The sequence below is a fragment of the Phascolarctos cinereus genome, unplaced genomic scaffold (assembly GCF_003287225.1).
Source record: "Phascolarctos cinereus isolate Bilbo 61053 unplaced genomic scaffold, phaCin_HiC Scaffold_1;HRSCAF=81, whole genome shotgun sequence".
NCBI lineage: Eukaryota > Metazoa > Chordata > Mammalia > Diprotodontia > Phascolarctidae > Phascolarctos > Phascolarctos cinereus.
The window spans coordinates 29,952,561-29,975,418 of record NW_027555514.1 but is presented as its reverse complement, the minus strand read 5'-3'; the positions used below and the strand labels follow the sequence as shown (position 1 = coordinate 29,975,418).

At 42.3% G+C, this 22,858-nt stretch overlaps 1 protein-coding gene across 5 annotated transcripts in view; it reads right to left on the bottom strand.

Moving 5' to 3' along the window:
* Positions 1 to 22,858, bottom strand: part of THRB (thyroid hormone receptor beta) — a 422,927-nt gene that overhangs the window by 83,946 nt on the left and 316,123 nt on the right. The window contains exon 1 of one of the 5 annotated variants that reach the window (XM_078151371.1): positions 3,697 to 3,743. The exons of the other annotated variants lie outside the window; for them this stretch is intronic. The gene's annotated coding sequence lies outside the window, so the exon portion shown is untranslated. Of the gene's footprint in view, positions 1 to 3,696; positions 3,744 to 22,858 lie in introns of those variants that run through there. 5 annotated transcript variants of the gene reach the window in all.

The window sequence follows — 22,858 nt, the reverse complement described above, 5'->3', positions numbered from 1 at the left end:
ACAGCCAAGCTTAGCTCTGGAGAGCAGTTGAGAAAAGGCCCCTCCCTCCATTCTTTGCAGAGGTAGCTGGCTGTGGGTGTTGTAGAATGCCATATTGTTAGTTAGAGTTGGCTGATAAATTGGTTAGTTTTGCTGAACTGATTTCTTTCTTTCTTTTTCTTCTTCGTTACAAAGGATGGCTTTCTGAGTAGGGGAGAAGGGAGGGATATATTCAGGAATAAAAGTTCTGTATGAAAATTCATCAATAAAATTAAAAAAATAACTGCAGAAATATTCATTTCTTCATGATTTTGAATTGAGATATGAATCCCTTTCTGTTCAATGAGTCCAAGTCACTGGGAATTTATTGTGTCAGATACAGAGAGCCACTAAACAATAATACCTGGCATTTATGGGGCGCTATCAAGTTTGCAGAATGATCAAATGCATGATCTTCCTGGAGTCCTATGGCAACCCTATGAAGTAGGTGCTCCAGTTATTGCTATTTTCATTTTATAGACGAGGAAACTAAGGCTGGTGGGCAGCTAGCATGCCAGCCTTGGAGTCAGGAACACCTGAGTTCAAATCCAGCCTTAGACACTTACTAGCTATGTGACCCTGGGCAAGTCCCTTCACCCTGGTCGCCTCAGTTTCCTCATCTGTCAAATGAGCTGGAGAAGGAAATAGTAAACCATTCCAGTAGCTTTGCCAAGAAAACCCCAAATGGGGTCATGAAGAATCATTAACAACTGAAATGACTCAACAGGAACAATAAACCTGACACCTTGAAAGTCATCAACTGAAATTATCTACCAGCAGCAGTGCTAATTAATGAAGGGGGGCCAACAGGGAGCAGAATGGCACCGTAGATCTTGAATGTGGAGTCAGGGAGACTTGTGTTCAAATCCTGCCCCATCTTCTCACTTGCTTGTGACCCTGGGTAGGTCACTGCTCTCAACATCAATTTTCTCATTTGTGAAAGAAGGGGATTGGGACTGATGAACTCTACAGTCTCTTTGGACTTGAAATCTATGATTACACAAAGCAAGGCTCCAGAATGGAGTTAGCTTTGTTTGCCTTTGTGGACCTCAATAAACATGACTAGCTATATATATATAACAGAAGGTGCCATTTTTCTTTTTTTCTTTTTTTAATTTTGAAAAGAATTAAAGCTTCAATAGCGTGTGTTTTCACCCAAGCAATGCAATTAGTTGTCACTATGGAACAAGGAGGCACTTTCGTAAATTGGTTCATTTTAAAAACAGAAAACATTGGAGATAAAATTTTCATCCTCACAGTCACATGCATATGCACCCTGGAAATTTTTATCAAAGGTGATGCAAAAAAAAAATCCAGCCATTTAAAAGAAAATGGTATTCAAATATTCAAGTATCCAAGGACACACATACGAGCTGACACCTTAGAGATCAGCTAAGGGAAAAGAAGGAGGAGGAGGCCAAAGAGGGCAGGGAAGGTCAACTAAGTCGGTTGTATTTAGATAGCGCCTATCCTCTTTGGGCAGGGAATGTCTGAATTTATAGGAAAAAGAAAATAAAAATTAGGAAACAGATTCCTCTCCCTTCCCCCACCCCCATCAAATGATCTTCAGTACTGGTGGGACATCTGTTATGACATTTTTCCTTTACATTTTATCTCACTTGATCCTTACAATGACCCTGGGAAATAGGTCCTCATTTTATAGTTGAGGAAACTGAGGCAGAAAGCAGTTAAATGACTTGCCCAGGGTCACACGGCTGCTAAGTATCTGAGGCCAGATTTGAACTTATGAACATAATCCTTTCTGATTCCAAGCCCAGCACTCTGTGCACTATGGTACCACCTAGCTGTCCAGAGATGTCAAACACCTGGCCAAATCAGATTAAAATGTAATTGGCAAATATTTAAAAATAGAAAAAAATACAATAGAACATGAAAAAGATTAACATGTAGTTTTCTAAGTCAATATGCATAAACAGGGACCCTTAGTCCTCCCTGCCCCCCACTCCACTCCCATTTGAGTTTGACACCCCTTCTGCCTGTTACCCATCTGCTCCTCAATGATCGAACTGGTTATAAAGGAGTCTGTTCCACGGCATAATGAACTTCCTTCACCTGTGCAGATTGCAACCCCTTTGTGATTTAGTGCAAAGCTTCTTAACGTTTTTTTCTATCGTGGTCCCTTTGGCAGTCTGGGAAAGACTATGGACCCTTCTCAAAATCATATTTTTAAATGCACAAAATAAATCAAATTGCAAATAAAATCAACTCTATTGAAATGTATTTATCAAAAAAACGTCTGGGGACCCCAGCTTAAAAACCTTTGACTGAGTGGGCAGGTCCTAAGGATCTATAGGAAGAAAGCAAACATCGGTACCCAGCTGCATAGGCCACATAGAGGTTAAGTGACTTGCCTACGGTCATACAGCTGAAATGAGTCAGAAGTGGGGTCTGAATTCACCAGTCTTCCTTGATTCCAAGGCCAACATACTATCGTTTGGGCCGATCAGGCCGCCAAGTAGCTATAGAGAGACATTGAAGGCCAACCCTCATGGTGGCTTGGGCTCACCTTTCTCCAATTACTTCTGTAAATTGAAGCGTGAGTGCCACAGAGGGGGCAAGCCAGACCACGTTAGCCCCACGGTTCCCAAGATACAGTCCCAACATTAAGGAGTCACTGTAATGCTTCAGACCTGGGCTGTAAACAATCCGGGGGGAGACAGAGAAGACTCTGGCTTTCCAAATTATAAAGAAGCCACTTGTATCTGTATGCAGCCACCGAATGGGGCTGACATCTCTTCTTGGCGTCCATCGCCTCATCTCAAACACGGGCTTGGTCCTTTGTTTGGCTCTACGTCAGGGGGTCTGATCTAGCACTCTATAAAGGACTCTGGGCTTGAAAGCTGCTGACCGCTGAAAAGCAGCTTTTTGGGACAGCCGAAAAGCATCCTGAAGGGTTTAAGCTGGGTTACAAACTGGACCGGCTACTGACTAGGTTTTCCCCAGACCCTTCGGGTCAAGCAACAGTATCTGTCAGTCATTTTGCTATTCCTTTTTTCAGGAGTGCCAGGAGATATTGGAAGGAGCATCATGGTGAATGCCAAATGCTTTCCTTCAACTTAGAAAGCCTCGTCTCCCTCATGTATAAAAAAGAGAATCTTGCAAATGCAAGAAGTAGCTCCTTTGTTACTTGGAAAACCAGAGACTTCTCTGCCTTCCTTCTGGGTTGTTTGTAACCTGGATCTGAAGCACTGCAGTAATTCCTTAATGCTGGGGCTGCATCTTTGTGACCATGGGGCTAAAAGCACAGTCACAGTTTGACTTGTCTTCTCTGTGTCACTCATCAATGGATACTGTGGGGCTGAAAGCACAGTCATGGTCTGGCTTTCGCCGATGGATGGTAGTAATTGGAGAAAGGTGAGGCAGGGTTTTAGAATGCAAAGTGAAATTTCACTGTTCATAGTCATGGTATGTGGTAGAGTGCACAGGGAGCTAGCCTTGGATCCAGGAAGACCTGAGTTCAAATCTGGCTAAGTATAGGCCCTTTGACTTTCGGGCAAGTCACTAAAGCTTTTAGTGCTCTAGGCAACTTTCTAAGGCTCTGAGGTGCTGACCTCCACTGGTAGAGAGGGGTTCTCCATTTGGGAGTTCCCTAGACTAGTGATATGTGTCCCCCAGAGCTATTACTTTCACATATTATGACGTCACAATGGTACTCACAGTTTCTGTGATAGAAAGCTGGAAATCTTTTGGGTTCATGTTTCTGAAATAAAGTATTTTGAATAGATGTGTAAATTCTCCATATTTAGTGACTTACTCACAGAGTAAACCTCTTAACTTTGGAATATAGGGGTGGGAAGAGGAATCTTGTCCAAATGGGAGAAAAATCAGAATTGAAAACTATTGAAAAAGAAATATCTATTTATTGCTTTCAAGGGCTATACAAAGGATCTCTTGAAAGATCACAGATGTTCAGGCAGAAGGGACCTCAGAAGTCATCTAGCTCAACGCCTTTATTTAACAGATGAGAAAACTGAGGCCCAGGCACGAGACTTTTGTAAGTTCACATAGGTAGTGTCAGATGTGGGATTCAAACCTAAGCCTTTTAGTTTTAAAGCCCACCCTCATTCTATTGTACTAGGCTGCAATAAAGTGAGATGAATTAACACAAAAATCTGTCAAGGACATGGGGTTTCCTCTGTGTGGGAACTCTTCCCACCATTGCAGATTGCAGCCCATCTGTACAGTTCGAACCTCAGCGAGTTGCCTGAGACGCAGAGAAATAACTTCCTCAGGGTTACACAACTAGTGATGGTCAGTGTTGAGGTTTAAACCCAGGTCTTCCTGACTCCAGGACCAACACTATTTCTAGTACATCACACTAGCTTTCTATATTCAAAAAAGAAATGATTTGCGAAAGACTTGAATTCAATTCAATTCAGGAAACATTTATTAAGTGCCTGCTGTATACAAGGTGAAGGAGAGAGGGGGATGGCTTTGCAGTCAGAAAGTCGTGACTCCTCTGGCTGTGTGACCCTGGGCAAACCACTTAACCTCATGGTACCCCAGGCATCTCTAGACTAAGTTAAAGATGAGCTGTCCATGTGTGTGCTGATAAGGGAGTAGGGGGAGTTCCCACAGAGATGGGACCTCCCAACATGGATAAAGTCTCAGGACACTGGGATTACAAGACATTGGGAAATAAAATCATCCCTTCCATTCTACCTGGGGCATGTGTGTGTGTGTGTGTGTGTGTGTGTGTGTTACATACACATGTATGGGGGGGTGGATATAACACATATACAGATAAGAAAATATTAACATAAGGCTCGAAAGAGCACAACTACTGGGAATAGGAACAGAAATATATCAGAAAAATGTAAAAGTCTTTGAATCTATACAGAACACACAACCAAGAGAGAGGCAAGGATGAATTTTACTTGGGTAGAATTGTGCATGGTGGGCTGGAGTGGAGAGAACCCTAGCTCTGCAAAGGACTGGTTAGAATCCTGGCCCTTCTTGCCATCTCCGTGATCTTGGATCAGTCACTTAACCTCTAAGGGCCTCAGTTTCCTTATCTGTAGAATGAGGGTACAGGACCAGATGATCTCCGAAGTCCCTTCCAGCTCTGAATCTATGATCACATGATTTCATATCTGAATTATCACAAGGTTTATGTTAGTGAGGGGGTTAAGAATGAGTGGATTACAAAAAACCATATTAAGTTGACTGTGCTACCTATTGTCTTGTCTCCATCTATCCAAAGCCTACCCATTATTCTCCAAGGACCATCTTGAGTCCTCATCTGCAGGAAGCCTGCTCCAGACACTCTATCCCACACTGATCTCTTCTTCTTCTTCTGAATGCCTCCAATAAATACCATTTGCGTTCCTCACATTGACATGCTCACGTCCTGTCTCATAATGCTATTTGATACTTTTGGGTGTATACAGTATCTCTAGTTATTTCAAGCTCTCCGTAACTGTGTCTGATTCTTCTTTCAGTGTTCAGTACACTTCAGGGCACATAACGCGTGATCATTGAATAGAATTGAATGCCACAGTTGTTCTTGAGCGCACTGTACAATTGAGACAGCAGAACACACTTTGAAGCCATTGTATTTACCATAATCTGGTGGATGGTAGCCCTGGTCTGTGGGGTGAGAAGGTGGCAGTTGTTACAGATTTGCCCCAGTTTCTCCCTCAGTCTAAAGATGCCTCTTGGTAGTAGATGCTGAGCTGGTGTCTAAGTTTGGCTCATTAGACTGTGGAACTCTGAGGTTTAGGAGAAGGGAGAATGAGAGGGCTAGGTGAGATGTCTTTCAGCTCTGGGCAATCCGGACACCTGGAGGTCTTTGTCTATACATCTATGTTTGTGTTTCTCTGTGTTGTGCATATCCCTAGGGAAAGTTCAGTGCATGAAACTAAAGTCAGCTTAAGGTCTTGGGCACAGAGATTGGACAATGGTGATTCTCTTATGACAGGTCATCAACAGCTGGACCCTTCACAGCACCTTTTGAGTTCTCCCCTAATCTCTTAGGTAGACCTTAGGTATGACCTTTGGTGGAGGTCACAGGGAACTGGCAGGCAGTAGTCATGGGACCTTGACATCTTGGCTTCTGAAGGACCACCAGGGAAGCAGTATCAGGGAAGAATCATATCTCTTGGATTTTTCCCCCTTTTGGCTCACAATGATGTGGAAATTTGGAGTTTATGAGGATAGATAGTCCAGAAAATATTTTTCCACTATTTAACTTCACAAGAAAGTGACAATGCTTAGTATTTTCTCCCATTTACCTCCTGCTCTATTCATATTTCTCTTTCTAAACTTTATCATATTTGCAGCTAAGTAGCACAGTGGATAGAGTGCTGGGCCTGGAGTCAGGGAGACTCATCTTCCTGAGTCCAAATCTGTCCTCTGATACTTCCTAGCTGTGTGACCCTGGGCAAGTCACTTAACCCATTTGCCTCAGTTTCCTCAGTTGTAAAATGAGCTGGAGAAGGAAAGGGCAAACCATGCCAGTATCTTTGCCAAGAAAACCTCAAATGGGGTCACAAAGAGTTGAACACTGCTGAAATGACTGAACAACAGGTTTTTTTTTAACCTTTGAGATTGCAAAATATGCCATCCCAAAAGTGCTTCATCTGCTTTCTGCCTCTGCCCCTACAACCCCATTTTCCCACTGATGAATTCCTCCTGAAAACTACTTTTTAAGGAAGGACTCAAACTTCATACTCCGTGAAATGGGCAACTGTTTCTTGCTGGGAACATCTTGGAGCAGCTGGGATAAATACAAACTATTCTATATCATAGGATTATAGATTTAGAGCCACAAGTGACTTCACTTGAGATGAGGAAACTGAGGTTCCCAGATCTGAGGAGAATGATCACCCAGGGAGTAAGAGGCAGGGCTCAGATTCCAACCCAAGCCATCTGATTCCAAATGTAGCATTCTTTCCCCACCTCTGTTGACAGGCCCAGCTAAGATAACACAGTAAGGAGCCTTGGAACCCTTAAAGCACTCTGTCAACATCCATGGTCGTGCCCACTTATCTGTTTAATGTAAAGAAATCAATAGGGTCAGGTTACAGAAACGTCACATGGTTGGCTCTGAGAGTTGAAGCTGTAGGGGAAATCTCCCACTAAGAAGAAAACCCAGCTGTTAGATTAAAAAGGTGGATTCCCCCCGAGCTCATAAATGTGGTGGGGCTTAATATATTTTGAACTTCAGTTCTGTTGAAAAAAGAATAATTTTTTAAAAAAGGATGAAAAATGAGTGAGAACCTTTTGCTGGCAGAATGAAAATACACTGATGCCCTTGTATTTATGAACAATGGGGCATAATTGTGGAACCACAAACCCCCCCCGGCTATTTGCTATAACATTAGACAGTGAGGCCCAAAGCAGGGATGGCTCTTTCCCAGGACCACAGAAGAAGCTCCCTGAAGTTCCCTATGCTGCTTGTTCGCCATTTGTACCCTGTTTTACCGACAGTCCTCAGGTTGAGTTCCTTGGCCTTGGTGAAGGACATTTTGTTTGCATATGAAAAGAGTTACAGCTATTGCAGAAATATTTGGCCTTCTGAATGACGAATGCTTATGAGAGGTAACAGATGGTTACCGTGGGTGTTGGTTTTCTCCTGTCCAGGATGCACAGAACACACTATTTATACCTTACTGCCAATAATTCAGATGCCACTTGGAACTCACCTTGTTACAGGGTGGTCCATTTACTCTAGGAGGCATCATGGTACAGTGCATGGAGCTCTGGTCTGGAGACAGATGACCATGTTCAAATTCTACCTCTTCTCATTTTTGTGACCTTAGGAGGTTTGCTTAAACCCCTTTGTGCCTCCTAAAATGAGGGGTTCAGACTAGATAGCTTCTGAGGCCCCTTTCAGCTCTGGATCTATGATCACCACTATTATCCCTCAACAGTTCTTCAAGATGGGCTGCTTTCTACTTAGATCCCCTACTGTTGATATCTATAAAGGGCCCTCATGTGGTATCCTCCATCCTGCAGATCCCTGATTCTAGATTGGCCTGGGGCATAATTACACATAAAGCAAGCTAGAGTTGCCAGTTTTACTCCAGGGACTACAGAGGAAGGCCTCCATGAGCCAGCCCTGAAAATGGGTCAAGTTCCTTTCTAGTCACACCTATTGAGCCTGTCAGTATCCTAGGATCAGGATCACAACAGTGGATTTAAAAAAAACCCCAACAATTTGTCTTGGGGTTTCCAAAAATATTCAAAATGGCAGCCAAGAAAGCCAGTAGGCAGCATTAAGAGAGGAATGATGGTCAGCACTAGGGAAGTACTGCTTCTACTTTAGTCTTTCCTGATTGGGCCAAATCAGTTCCGGATGCCACATTTTAGACAGGACAGTGCTAAACTGGATGGTGTCTAAAAGAAGGCAATGATGATGGTGGACCTCAACTTCATACCTTATACAGACCTCTTTATGGAACTGGGGATGTTTAATTTGGAGAAGACTCAGTGCCCCAACCTGGAGAGGTGGGGGGAGCAGAGAAAAATGATAGGGATTGCTCGGGATCTGAAGGAGTGTCCTGTGGAAGAGATGGATTAAATTTGTGCTTGGTCCTGGATGGTAGAAATAGAAGCAGTGGGGAAAATGGCAAAGAGGTAAATTTTAGGCTTGTTGGAAGCAAAAATTTCCCACTGACAAAGAATGGGCTGTATTCTTAACAAAGTGGGACAGGTTGCCTTTGAATACAGTGGACCTCCCCTTCCCTGGAGACCTTCAGGTAACAGTTGCTGTGTAACCACTAGTTATGTGGATGTAGAGGGGACTGAGGCAAAGGTGACCTGAAAATAACCACTGACGTGCCTGCCAATTCTGAGACGCCGAGATTCGGCAGAGTTCTCTGAAGCGCAATGGGTAGGCTTTTTCATATTTTCCACAAGACGAGCAGCCAGGCGTCAGATTGATACAGACATTTCCTCCCTTTGGGGCAAAAAACATTTCATTCTGGAAAGGTTGACTGTTCACATTCTATTCAAGGATAAAGCAATCATCAGATTCTTGCCTATTTTTGGTAAGCTGATGAGTCCACTTTTTCCAGGATGTAAGTTACACTTTGGGAAACTGGGTTAATGCTTCCAGGCCCCTAGGATACTATTGAGAGCACAGGCCCCCATGGGAGAAAGAGGTATTCTAATTTTAGAAGTAGGCTTTACCCCAGAAGAATTGAGTTCAACGTATGCTACCTATGGAACATGCCAACCCCAAAATACCTAGATGGTTTGGGTAATTCAACTGAAGAATTCTCACATTGGAGGCTCTACTATTGCCCAATACAGCAGGAAATTAAGATGTGAAGGCAAGTTCATTGGACTTCTTGTCCAACCATATCACACATCCCTCGCCATCATGAACGACCCCTGCCTCCCGTACCATTCAGGCTGATTTCCTCATTGTCTTCTAAAGCTCAGGCCCTTTATCACCTTTCACCTGGACTACTTTTACAGCTTCCAATATCTCCTCTCTTTAATCCTTCCTTCACACATCTACCAAACTAAGATTCCTAATGCTCTTCCTATTTGCCCACTTTGGCTCCCTTGCTCAAAGACCTTCAGTGGCTCCCACTGCCCCTAGGCTAAATTACAAATAGTTGAAGCCAACTGCATATAACCTTAGATATGTAAGAATAATATTAGGCACAAATGTAGAATCAGGACTCAAATGACAGGCCCTCAATGACTTGCTCCAACCTACCTTTCCAGCCTTATTTCACATCATTCTCCCTCATGTATTCCATATTCCAGCCAAACTGAACTATGACGTATTCCCTGAGCTTAATATACTATATGTATATATTTTTTGCCTCTGTGTATCTGTACAGGCCACCCTCTACACATGGAATATCCTCCCTTTTCATTTCTTTCATTCAGATTCCTTCTCTTCATTCAAAGCTCAGCTCAGGTACCACACACCTCCCCCAGGAAGCTACCCTGATTTCCCCCTCCTTCAGGTAAAAGTATTCTAGCTCTCTCAAATTCTCCTGGAGCCCTTGGTGTGGATCAGTAATTTTCCCCCATCACTCTTACTTGCATTACACTTATCTGTGTTCATGTTGGGTCCCCAGTAAGTTCTCTGAGGGCAGGGGGGCTTTGTAATTAAAAACATTTTTTGTCCTCAGTTTCTAGTACAATGCCTCGTATACAATATTTTATCAATTTTTGGGGGGAGGGTTCCTCCCCCTCCCCAAACGACTGTGTTATAAAAACAAAAGTAATCAATAAAATGTATCTTAAAATAATAAATGTTTGAATAATTATAAATAATAATAAATTAATAGTCAAAAGTTGAATTGACTTATGATCAGAGAAAAAGAGTAGAATCCTCATGGACCACAGCTTCTACAAGTCATATACACTGAGATTCCATACACTTAGGGTTCTGGTACCTGGGAAATAAATCCTGAATATCAGCATGATCACTAGAGGTGAAAGAATCAAGCTGAGTAGAAAATCGACATGTTCTTGCAGACGGCTAATATTTCCTGTTCAACCTCAATACTCTTTTCAGATCTGGCATTTTTGCTCTGTAGCTCAGCCATCAAGGGTTGTTTTTCTAATTAAGGTTCCTTCTGCAAAGCTGCCGCCCTCTTCTTCATAAATTTCCCAAATCAGATACAGCTGTGCTTGGAAGGATTCTGTTTCTCACAACTTTGAGCCATCTGCTGGGGATGATGGTTTTGCAAAAGGTCAGTGGCTGCTTATGGTGGTTATGGGCTTGATGTCAAAAAGGGAGGAATTGGGACTAGAACAGAAGTGCACAATGGTGACTGGGAGGGGACAGGCTCCAGTCCTTTCTTGGGACACACACGGTGGCTAGAGAAGTACAACATGTCCTCATTAAAGAGCAGAGGTGAACTGCATATTTTCTTGGGAATGTAGGGAGAACACCACGTGCAAACCAACAGGCATGTCTGATCTGTTCCACAGACCAATAGAGAAGGAAGGACCTAGAAAAAGCATGGAATCTGGGAAGTTGAGGTAATGACCTTGGATTCAATTCATCCTGCAATAACTGGGTGCCATTGGGGAAATAAAGAAAAAAAAAGAGAGAGTCTCTGACCTCAAAGAGCTTACATTCTTTTGTGGGGGAGTCACTATGCAAGTGTATGCAAAATATACACTGAGCAAATATGAAGTGTTTTTTTGAGGAAGTGAGTGGAGAGTGTTACTAAGTCAGGGAGAGATGGGGGTGTCAAGAAAAGCCTCTTGTAAGAGTTGGCACCTGAGAAAGAAGCAAGGGATTGTTTGAGAAAAGAGAGGGGGCATTACAAGAGGAGGGAGATGGCATGGTGTGCATAGGGAATGCTTTGTTGCAAAGTACATGTGAGAGAATAATGGAAGATCAGTCTAGAAATAATTGGAAAGGTTGGAATTAGGTGGAGAAGAGCTTTGAATATGAAACAAAGGATTCTGTATTTATTTTAGAGAATCACTGAAGCTTCCTGAATAGTGAAGTCTGAGGGTCAGACCTGGTTTTATAAAGGGCTGTCAATTTGTCAGTGATGTGGGGGAGGGGAGGGGAGGGTGGTGACCAAGTAGAAGCCAATTATAATAGTCCAGGTGAGAGGTGAGGAAGACCTGAACTAGGGTGGGCATCTTTTAGAATTAAACAATTACTCAAAAAACAAGTGTTTTCAGATATAGGAATATACAAAAATGAGCTCCCCATGATTAAATATAAATCCAATGAATAATACATTTTTGTGCCATTCACATCACCTTGGTTATGGTGAGCATCACTGGCCAATGGCCATGCCTATCGTAGACCCCAAAGCTGTTTCCTTTCTTGGGAGGAGGGGGACCTGGTTCTTCATCTTCAAGGGAGATAATTTTGGTCTGAATTGAGGGTGATTTTTCCAAAGAAAAACTAAAACTGAGAAAAACAACCATTCCTCCTATAAGATGTTCTGAGCTAAGTCACAAGTGTAAAATGATGAAAGTATGTGAAATGAATACCAGGCCCAGCAACAGCTTCATCCATGGAGGCACCTTCCTCTTCCTCTTCAGCCTCAAGCCCTGAGGGCAGCTTGGGTGGCAATGATAATATAAACCACCAACATTTATTTCTTTGTCTTGGGTCTATACCTGGTTAAAAAATTTTTTTTGGAGTGTTGGGGAACTCCAGCTATGGAAGCAGATACAGACTGGTAGCTCTTCCATATCTTACAGTTTTAGAGAGTCACCAGGTGAATGGAGAGGTTGAGCCACTTGCCTGGAGTCACACAGCTACTATGTGTCAGAAATGGGGATTTGGACACAGGTCTTCCTGACTCTAAGGCTGGACTTCTGTCCGGTTTCTGTACTTTTATCATTTGAGCTCCAGAGCAGCTAGGCGAGATGGGCAAAGTAAATAGAATGAGGGACTTGTAGTCAGGAAAGCCTGGATTTGGTTCCAACTCTGACACTACCTAGCTGTGTCAAATTATCTGACCCCTTCGAGTTATTTCTTATTTGATAAAATGGGTGTCCCTGAAGTCCCCAAAGCCACTAAAGCTTTAAATGGCACTCAGACTTTTGGGACACTCTGGAATACCTGGTATACCTATCTCACAGGTTTGTCATGAGGCTTGGGTGAGATAACATGTAGAACATGCTTTGTAAGGCTTTAACATCCAACATCATTATTACCATTTTGTAAATGAGGAAACTGAGGCCCAGAGAAGTAAAATATCTTGTCCATACTCATACAGCTAGTATGAGTTAGTAGTAGGATTTTAACCCAGGTCCTCCCGAACCTTGGTCTATCAGTGATGTCACATTGCTTCCTTCAATGCTTAGGGGTAGGGGATGGGAGTCAAGTACAGGGCAGATAGAAAGGATGTTCAATACCAGCTGCCCTGAACCTTACTTACGAAGTAGACTTCTCTAAGTTATTTATTCTAAGTATACCTTAAAACACATGGGGTCAGCAGGAAAGAGCCCCAGTATAATGGCCAAAGGACCTGGGGGTCAGAGGAGCTGGGTTGGAATCTTGTCCCTTCCATCACTACCTGTTGGAATTTCCCACTCTTGGCCTCACTTTACTCCCTTGTAAAATGATGGCATTGATGACATGATCTCAGATTACTTCCAAGTCTAAATCTATAGTTCCAGGATTTATGAAGAAAAGCCCTAGGCAAAATTGTAAAGCCATTTGAAGATTGTCTTCAGAAAATTCTCCCCTTCCTTTCTGTAGCCGATTTCTTCTCCACCGACCATGTCGCTCTCTGGCCAGGCTGTCTAAAGCCTCACCTTCCCAAAGCCGAGGGTCACTCTCCCCAAACCCCTAATTTGTCTGTGACTGATTTTTAGCTGTTAGGAAAATGACTGGATCAACTTCATCGATACTAACATATGAATGAGTAGTCAGGAGACTTAACCCTTCTAGCTTGTATTTTTTTTCCTAAATGGAGTTTATTATCCCAAACAAATGTCCTGCTAGTACAATTTGTGATAGTATAGAGTCAATATTTTGGGGCAGGGGGTATAAAAACAAACTTATCTCATAGTAGACTGTAAGCTCTTTGACACCAGGAAGGCATTTTATTTTTCTTCCTCTGACCTACCAAGGTGCTTTGCACATTCACGATTCTTCATGTTTATCACAGATTTAGAACACAAAGGCACCTTAATGGTCATCTAATCAAAACCCCTCATTTTCTAGATGAGGAAAACTGAGTCTCAGAGGCATAGAATTACTTAACTAAGTGATGATGACCATGACCAGGATCATAATAGGAAACTAGGTCATAGATTTAGAACTAAAAGGACCCCAGATGACATCTAGTCCATGCCTTTCATTCTACAGATGGGGAAACTGAGGCCTAGAGAGAGATTAAATGATTGGCCTAACAAGTAAGATCAGAGGTGGGATTTGAACCTGGATCTTCTGATTCTAGAGTCAGTAATCTTTCTACCATACTGTAGGGTCTTCCTTACCTCTGACTTCAAACCTATTAACCTTTAATATGATGCTGCCTGATATGACACAATATATTTCTTATGAGCACACACACACACACACACATACACACACACACACACACACACACACACACAACTTCTCTTTGAAAAAAATAAGGTGGCCTCAGATTGAGGCCTATTATAGCCAAATTAACATGGTAATTATACAACACTAATGTGCACATCATGTTATCCAAAGCTAGTCAAGCAGACATAAGATAATTAATCTGAGGGATAACATTGAGGGTAATTTCTTCTAACTTCAGAGGATTAAAAACATATTTGACTTACCATTGTGCCAGGGAATGTCAATTCCAAGTGGAGCTGACCCTACTTGGGCTACCCTGTACTAGGCCGACTCCCCGAATTACTCACTAGGCCTTCTCTGGGAGAGATTTCATTCTTATGCAACATCAGATAGGTAAGTTCCCAGGTGAAGAGACAGAGTAAGAGCTATAAAGTAATCCAATGGATCTTCATTAAACAATTCCTCAGACAAGCAAAAGGGATGTGAGAGTTTGGGCCTGTGGCAGCCGACTACTCCATTCAACCTAGACCCAGCACAGAGGAGGACCCAAGCCTCCAGATTATCTGACCAGGTCCCAGTGACCTCTTTCTCCACTCATTTGGAAAAGTCTCCCCTGTATGAGGGATCTGGTCCTGGGTGGAGCTCAGCCTGGCTGCCTTATTCGGGATTTGGCCATCCCTCCTTGCCAGACCTGTCTGCCAGTAACTTTGTTGGAAATTCCCTCTTCACAAGCCTCATCAGGCATGGTCAGCTAGCCATGGCCAAATAGTCACTGCATCTTGAAGAGGGCTCCCAGCTTTGTCTACCCTGCATGTGTTACTACTGTTGGTGCTGAACAAATCAATTATTTGCAATCTCAATTGTTATGCTATTAAATCCTTGTAAATGAATTGTGTTTTCTAAAATTCACACATGCTGTAAATTTAATTTCAAGCAAAGCGAACACTTTACCCATTTCTATTGATCTCTACAGCTTGACAGCTGAATGATTACATTTACTGCTGTTTTTTATTCCTTTTGGAATTTAAAAGATAAGGCCATCACCATGTCTTCTATAGCTCAGGACTTATATTTAGTTAGAAAAGAGCAGCATCTTATCTTCCCAGGTTAGAGTATGCAGAACATAAATATGAAAGAGCCATAGAATAGGACTTGTCCCAATACCATTGCAATCTGAATCCCATTGAAAAAGAGGGGAAGAATGAGATGAGAATGATTACAACTACGATGATGATAATGAGGACTACTACTACTACTACTACTACTGCTACTCCTACTCCTCCTCCTCCTCCTACTACTACCACTACCACCACTACCACTACTACTACTACTACCACCACCACCACCAGCACCACCACCACCACCACCACCACCACCACCACTACTACTACTACTACTACCACTACTACCACTGCCAGCGCTACTACTCCAACTAACTTTGAAATTATGTGGAATGAAAAGCTCTAGAAATATGCAGATCCAACAGATGAAATTAAAGCCATGTGGGACCAAGATGAAGTTCTTGTCATCCACACTCTCCTGTCAAGAATTTTCCCAAGGCTGTATTTCAAGTAGAAATAAAGATAGAGAGACAGAGATAGACAAATAAATAGATAGGTGAACAGACAAACAGAAAACGGACAGAGACAAATAAAGGTAAATATAGATAGAACTAGATAAAGATACATAGATATAGACAGAGATAGACATAAATTGAGATTGAGATAGATAGAAATGGATAAAGATAAAGTTAGATAAATAAATAGAGATAGATATAGATGGAAATAGATAAAGCTGTAGATAGACAAAGCTAGAGATGGACACAAATAGAGATAAACAGAGATAGAGATAGATAGAGATAGAGATAAAAGTAGAGATAGATACATATACAGGTAGATAGAAGAAGCATTTCTTAAGTGCCTACTATGTGCCAGTAACTGTTCTAAGTGCTAAGAAAACCAGACAGTTCCTACTTTAAGGTGCTCATATTTTCATAGTGGAAGGGAGCTGGGAAGGGGGAAGTAGGAAGAGACCAGCTTTTGTCCCAATACCTTCATTTAAAGACAAATAGTAGTTATTTCATCCACCTGGGCAAAACCCCACCTAACATTAAACAGAAATAAATGACAAGAGCATGTCGACTTCTTTGCTGATCACCTCTATGGGAACTCTGTAGAATGTAAGATGAGAATAATAGTGAATAATGATGATGATACCCATAGAGGACTTGAAAGTGCACAGAGCACTTCACAGAGATTGTCTTCCTTGCGTCTCATAACATTCCTATGAGGTGGGACTCTAGGCTTTCCTAGCCCTGCTACACCAATTATAAATGAAGGCCCATGAAGTTGTGACTTGCCCAGTCACATGGCCAGCAATGTCAGAGCTGGGATTTGTGAAGCAAATATCAATTACAAGCTTGTTGTATAAGCAAAACACTGTTCATACATTTAGTAAAAGGGCTGGGTGTCCATTAATTAGATAGTGAATAAAATGATCAGGATTTGCAAGTGGGAAGGTTTGAGGGTAGTAAACACCTCAGTAAATTGATTCTTGTGGCTGTAGGGAGGGGTGGCCAAACAGAGCTGGCCCAGCTTGGAGGAGAAGGCTTTTTGGATCCTTTGAAGAAGAGATGACTCCAACACCACGGGCATTAACTTCCAGCATTAAATACATCATCAGGTTCCAGAGTATTAACAATGATATATGAGAATAACCAAAGGCTATAGAAAAATCCTGTGTGCATTCGGAACAAATTAAAAAGGAAATGCACAGTTAAAAGTGATTGTAGCAAACCGAATTTGGATATTCTCAAAAATTAGCCTGAGAAGATCGATGATTTATAGCTGGAAGGGATCTTGGAGGTCATTTGGTCCAACTCCCTCATTTTACACTTGAGGGACACTGAGGCTCTGAGGGGTTGTAACATATCCAGGGTGACGCAATGAATGTGTCATTTACCTTCTTGATTCTAAGCTCCACCACTCACTACATCATGCTACGTGAGAAGTAGGATGCGGATGCTAATGTTCTGACTTGTTGATGACCTGGGTTCCTGGAGACATAGAAAGAATGTAGGGGAAAGAACACTGGACATGAAGTCAGGAGACCTAAGTTGAATCCTCCCTCCAACACGAAGGACTATGGGCAACTCTGGGTGATACCTATAGTACCAGCCTCTAAGAGATGTTGTAGATTTCAAGTGAGATAAAATGCATACAAAATACTTCGCAAACTTTCAGTTCAATAAACATTTATCAAGCACTTACTAGGTGCAGGGCACTGTGCTAGAGATTGGGGACGTGAATGCAGCTAGGGTCTGCCACATGCCTAGGCCACCTGAAAAAGCATCACCTCAGTGTACTGGAGAAGAGACAGGGAGAGAAATAGAACCCGGCTGTCCCTCAGAGAATGGGCCGTCCCTGTCTTTACGAAACTTCTACTAGGAGATAACTAGGAAATGCTACTTATTCATCAGTTCTTAGGTTAGCACTGAAACCCTCATGAGATTTTCTCCCCCATACGAATCATCGAGGATAAGAACAGAATGCTTAGCCTGCAGCATTATTCTTTCAGGGATAGTTTCATCATGGTATTTGATAATATGGTTTAGCCAATGTTTTAGGTCTGTCTGAGGACTAAGCTGGCTAGATTTCTGACAGGCTTAGCACGAGAATGCTGATGACCAGGTGATGGCTAAAGACATATAAAGAAATAATAATTATAATGTAGGGAGTACAAAGGTTGGGATTCTGGTAGGAAGAAGGGCAGAGGTTACCAACTCCACTAGCTAACCTCCACCTGGTCCTTTTCATTCATTCTGCTGAGCTGATTTGCCTGGCAACTAGGGGGCATTGTGGGAGTTGAAAAGGAGCCCTTCACCACAGGTCTGCCCTGTACCTTTGCAATTTTGCTAAGTAGAGTTCCTGGGATGCCTGGAAAGGACCCAGGCTTCTGACCCAAAGGTGTGATTAAAATTTGAAGGAATTTTTTAAATTGAAAATTGAAAAACTTTGAAATTTGAACTCAAATAAGAGTTTAGTCTGAGATACTCCTAGTGGCAACAGGAAAAAAAAAACAGTTCAGAAACAAATTTCAAAATGCTTAAGGGGTTCTATAGCTGTCTGGCTAGGGGTCTAAGTCACAAGAGAGCTAAAATAGCCCTGGCCATAAACTAAAGAGCTGATAAAACCTTTTCCTGTATGGAGAGGAAGCTGTATTTATTTACCCTGCTATTTGGGCAGCACTTCGAAGGTGTGAGTTGCCCCAGCCACTGGGCTGCAGATGAGGGTATTTTTTCTCTTTCTCATCATTTGTTTTGCCATGCCCTTTGATTAAACATCAATAAGTAAATATGTCAGTGGGAGTTCCTGAGCTACAAAGGCTGAAGGAACCTTCTAAGATCCATGTTTGGGGTGTGGGTGGAAGCTCTGGGGTCTATCGTGACTAGACATAAAGATATGATGATTCACATTTCTATAATGTTGAAAGGTTTACAAGGTGCTTTCCTCCCATCAGGGATGAAGAAGTTTCATTTGGAGAGGAAATGCAGCCTCTTCAAAATGATCTTCCCTAAGAAGTAATGACCACAGATGACCAGTGTCACTTTGAGTAACTCACTGATGGAAAGTTCCATTCATCCAGATGACTTATTACAGGAGCATAATTTTCATTTATGATTTGGGGAAATTGGGGACCTGAAAGTACCAGTGCCTTCCTATGCTATACTGGGAAAATGAAATTGATTTCTTAAAAACGCTTGTGCTTTCTACTTTGGGCTTTCTACTTTGACAAAGGACAGTCAATGCCTTCCCCTTCTAATTATTAATTTTTACCTTCCACAATGCTGACCTGTCCTCTTTTCTCTGTCACATCTTAAACACAAGAGTACTGAGTGTCCCAGAGAACAGTGGTATGCAATCAAAGCTGAAATTGGTCATGACTTTTCTTTTTGTCATGGTCACCAAATGGAGCTGACACTGTGGCTGATGTAAAAAAAAAGCACATGGCAGAGAAGAAAAGATTGGATTCCATACGGTAGTTTTCAAAATGGTACCTTGCTCTGAGTCTGAGTGGGTTGTACCAAATCATAATTCTAATTTATTGCTTCAATTTTTAAAAAATGCTCTAAAGATGAAAAAAAAAGGATGGGGGAAGTTGTTGACATTTCTTTCTATTATTTTCGCCTTTTTTTCAAAAAAGAAAACAACAACATTAAAATATGGGGGAAAGGGTTTTAAAAGTAGCCTTAAGCATGATACTCTAGCTGCATTCCATTCTGCTATCCTGTTCTTTTCAGGGTAAATCTAATGTGTAGTATTTAGTTCTGGGAAACATATTTTAGGAATGGCTTTGATAAGCTGAAGAGTACCTAACAATGACCAATGAGGACAGTAAAGGGCTGTGTGAGGCAGAGTCAAAGGAATCTTTAGGAATGTTTAGCAAAGAGGAGCGGTCTTGGAGGACATCTAGGATGGCTGTTTTCAAGTAGTTGAAGGCTGTCATTTGGAAGAAGGGTGAGGCTGGCTATCCTTGGTTGTCAAAGACAGAATTAGGACCACTGGGTAATGTTGCAGAGAGGTGGGCTGATTTTCAGGGAAAAAAGCTTCCTAACAATTTGGGTTGTCCAGAAGGAAAAGGGCCCATCTTGATGCATGTCACAGAGGGGATTTTTTTTTTCAGGTAGTCAAGTCAACAAGCATTTATTTCACGTCAGTGATATGCCAGGCACCATGTAAAGCACTGGGTGGGCATTGGACAAGATGGCCTGGAGAAGGAGGTCCTTTTAACCCTGAGATTCTGGAGCTCACTCTTAGGAAATCAATTTGAAAAAGAGCTGAATGAAGTTCCCACATCCATTTGAAGTGAAAATTAAAAAGAACCCAAATAAGGGTTTGTACAGCTATTTACCAATAGTATTTTATTGACATGATTCCAATTATCTCTTCTTCACCATCAGGGTTACAGAGATGTTTCATCCATAACTTCTGGCTTGCCAAGATTCATCAGCAAAGCTGGGTTTACTGTAGGACCAGTTGGGGGCATGGCCTAGGGCAAATAAGACTCTGAACTCTTGCCTTCCCCTACCATTTCAAACTTCTTTATGGTTGACTGATGCCCTTTGTTTTTAATGCCACAGTTATTTACGGTGACTTTTTCTCCCTTCCTCCCCAACTATAAAGGAACCATTCCTTTGTAACAAAAGAGTCAAGCAAAACCAACCAGCAGAGAAATGCATGTAACTTTCCATACCTAAGGACCTGACCTCTCTGCCTGAATGGTAGGAGCTCTGACACATTTAGATTGGGTATTGGGAAAAACTTCCTAACAACCAGATGTATAAAAAGTAGAATTAGCTTCCTCAGGATAGAGTGGGGTCTCTCCTCCCTGAAGGCCTCCAACAAAGACTGGACGATGAGAACCACAGAATCTGCAAGTGGCAAGGGGCCTCAAGTGGCCAACACACAAGGAATCCCATTTGTGGGGTATGTGGAAGCGGTCATTCCTTTTCATGTATTCTTTCCCCCCTCCCCATTTTATTCAGGTGAAATTGGGATAAGATGGACCAAGAAAGAATCCCAAAAGAGAAAAACAGTCACTAGTCACTAAAAGTGTGTATGTGTGTGTGTGTGTGTAGGAGGAAGGACTGCCTGCCTGTACAGGAATGTCAGAATCTTTGATTCATGCACGCGATGCCTCCCTGAGTCACTGACCAAGGGCCATTGGTTGTTTTAAATCTGGAGCCCAGGACAATTAGCCTATCTGGCAATTGCCATATCTGAGGGATGGCTCTGGGCAGATGATATCTAGATGCTTTTGAATCAGCAAAAGGAAAGCCATCTTTTTTTTTTAAGTTAAAGAAAACAATAAACTCTACTTATCATCACAGAAACAGCTCACACCTAAGATTCACCAGGTAAAAGAAAATGTGCTGGGGCAGCTAGGTGGTGCAGTGGATAGAGCACCAGCCCTGAAGTCAGAAGTACCTGAGTTCAAATCTGGCCTCAGACCAAACACTTGACACTTACTAGCTGTGTGACCTTGGGCAAGTCACTTGACCCCAACTGCCTAAAAAAAAGAAAGAAAAAAGAAAATGTGCAAATGAAGATCAAAACTGTTTACCTAAAAGCATCAACTGAGAGGCGGAGAAAAGCCACACGTCTGTTTTCACATAAATACTTCTCTCTTCACTAGGAAAACTGCCCTGGAGAAGAGTCACTGAAGGGGGTTTTGAAGATCTAGAATGGAGGGGATGCGGCCTTGGATACACTATTCAGACATCAGGAAACACCGATGCTTTTGATCTCCCCAAAGATCTTTGCCACTTTCTCACCCATACCCCACCATATACTGTAATAACGCTTGAAGGAAGTTCCTGGGTCCCCCTCTTGACTCCCAGGTAGTTGGAGATATTGGGACCACCCCTTGGCTAAGATATCCTGACCAGGTCCCTCTGAAGAGGGACCAGACCCTAGTGCTCAACAGATTCAGTTCATCCAGTCCAACATTATGAAGCACCAGCAATTGCAAGGCACTGCACCAGCTCTGCCTGTCATCCTAACCCAACCCAACCCAACCCAACCCAATGCAATCCAATCCAATGCAACTCATTTATTAAGCATATACCGCATTAAAAGTATTCTGCTATAGTAACTACATATCTTAATTCAATTCAAGTATTTATTAAGCACCTACAATATAAGAGACATGATGAGAGGTATTAGGGATATAAAGGAAAAAAATCCAAATAATTTCTGCCCTTGAGGGTTTTTTTATATTCTGAGTGACTGTAAGAGCCTTGAAGGCAGAGACTTTCTTTTGACTATTTTTGTATCCTTAGCACAGTGGTTGGCATACAGTAGGTGCTTAATAAATGCCTACTGATCAAATGATTGACCAGTCCTATAAATGCAAAGCCCAGCCCGTGGTAACCTGGTGACTTTTCAAGAAAATTCCCTGTCAAGAAATGAGCTAGGTCTAATCCAATTAAAACTCCTCTCCAGGTCCTTTCTGATGGCTGTTTGAGCCAGTCCCTTCAAAGAACCTTCATTTTAAGGGAAGTGCTTCATACAGGTGATGAGAAGATATTGGCAGGGCCACAAAGCAGCCATGTCCAAGTGGTATCAGCCTACAAAGATCACTAGGGAAACCTATGGGAAATCATTCTTTTGACACTGTTCTCTGGTTACTTGGGGCTTACACCCATATTTAGTTACTTTCTCTATCATCTGCCATTTGTCATCTCCTGAAACACATTTAGTGCTTACAACTGATGTTTACCTTATCTCGGCCATCTTTCAACAGTAAAGGAGGTGCCCGCTCACTTTGACAAAGATGCATGAACACTTTGGGGCCACCAAGCGTAAAGAATGAATTGAACCTGTATTTAGCTACATTTTCCTAAATCAACTTCAGGACCCTGGGAGAGCTAAAGCATCTGGTGAGTACATGCCCAGGGACAACCTCAGATGAGAAGACAACATGGAGCCTTGAAAATGGTATTATCCTCTATTTCTCTAGCGAGGGGAATCTTCAGATATTGTCAGAAATGAGCCTGGAGGCAGGCAATACAGACAGCTGCTTAAAGGCCACTATACAAATTGGTACAGCCAGGATTTCTTTTCTTCCTCCCTCTTCCTTTCTTCTCTTCTCTCCTCCTCTCCTCTCATTCCTTCCTTCCTTCCTTCCTTCCTTCCTTCCTTCCTTCCTTCCTTCCTTCCTTCCTTCCTTCCTTCCTTCCTTCCTTCCTTCCTTCGTACAGTGTATGAAGAGTTCATTCACAGAGTATGAAGAACTCCCAGTATGGAAACTCCCTATGAGTACAGTTTGGCAACTTGTCTGTAATATATAGGATTAGACAGTTACTTAGGG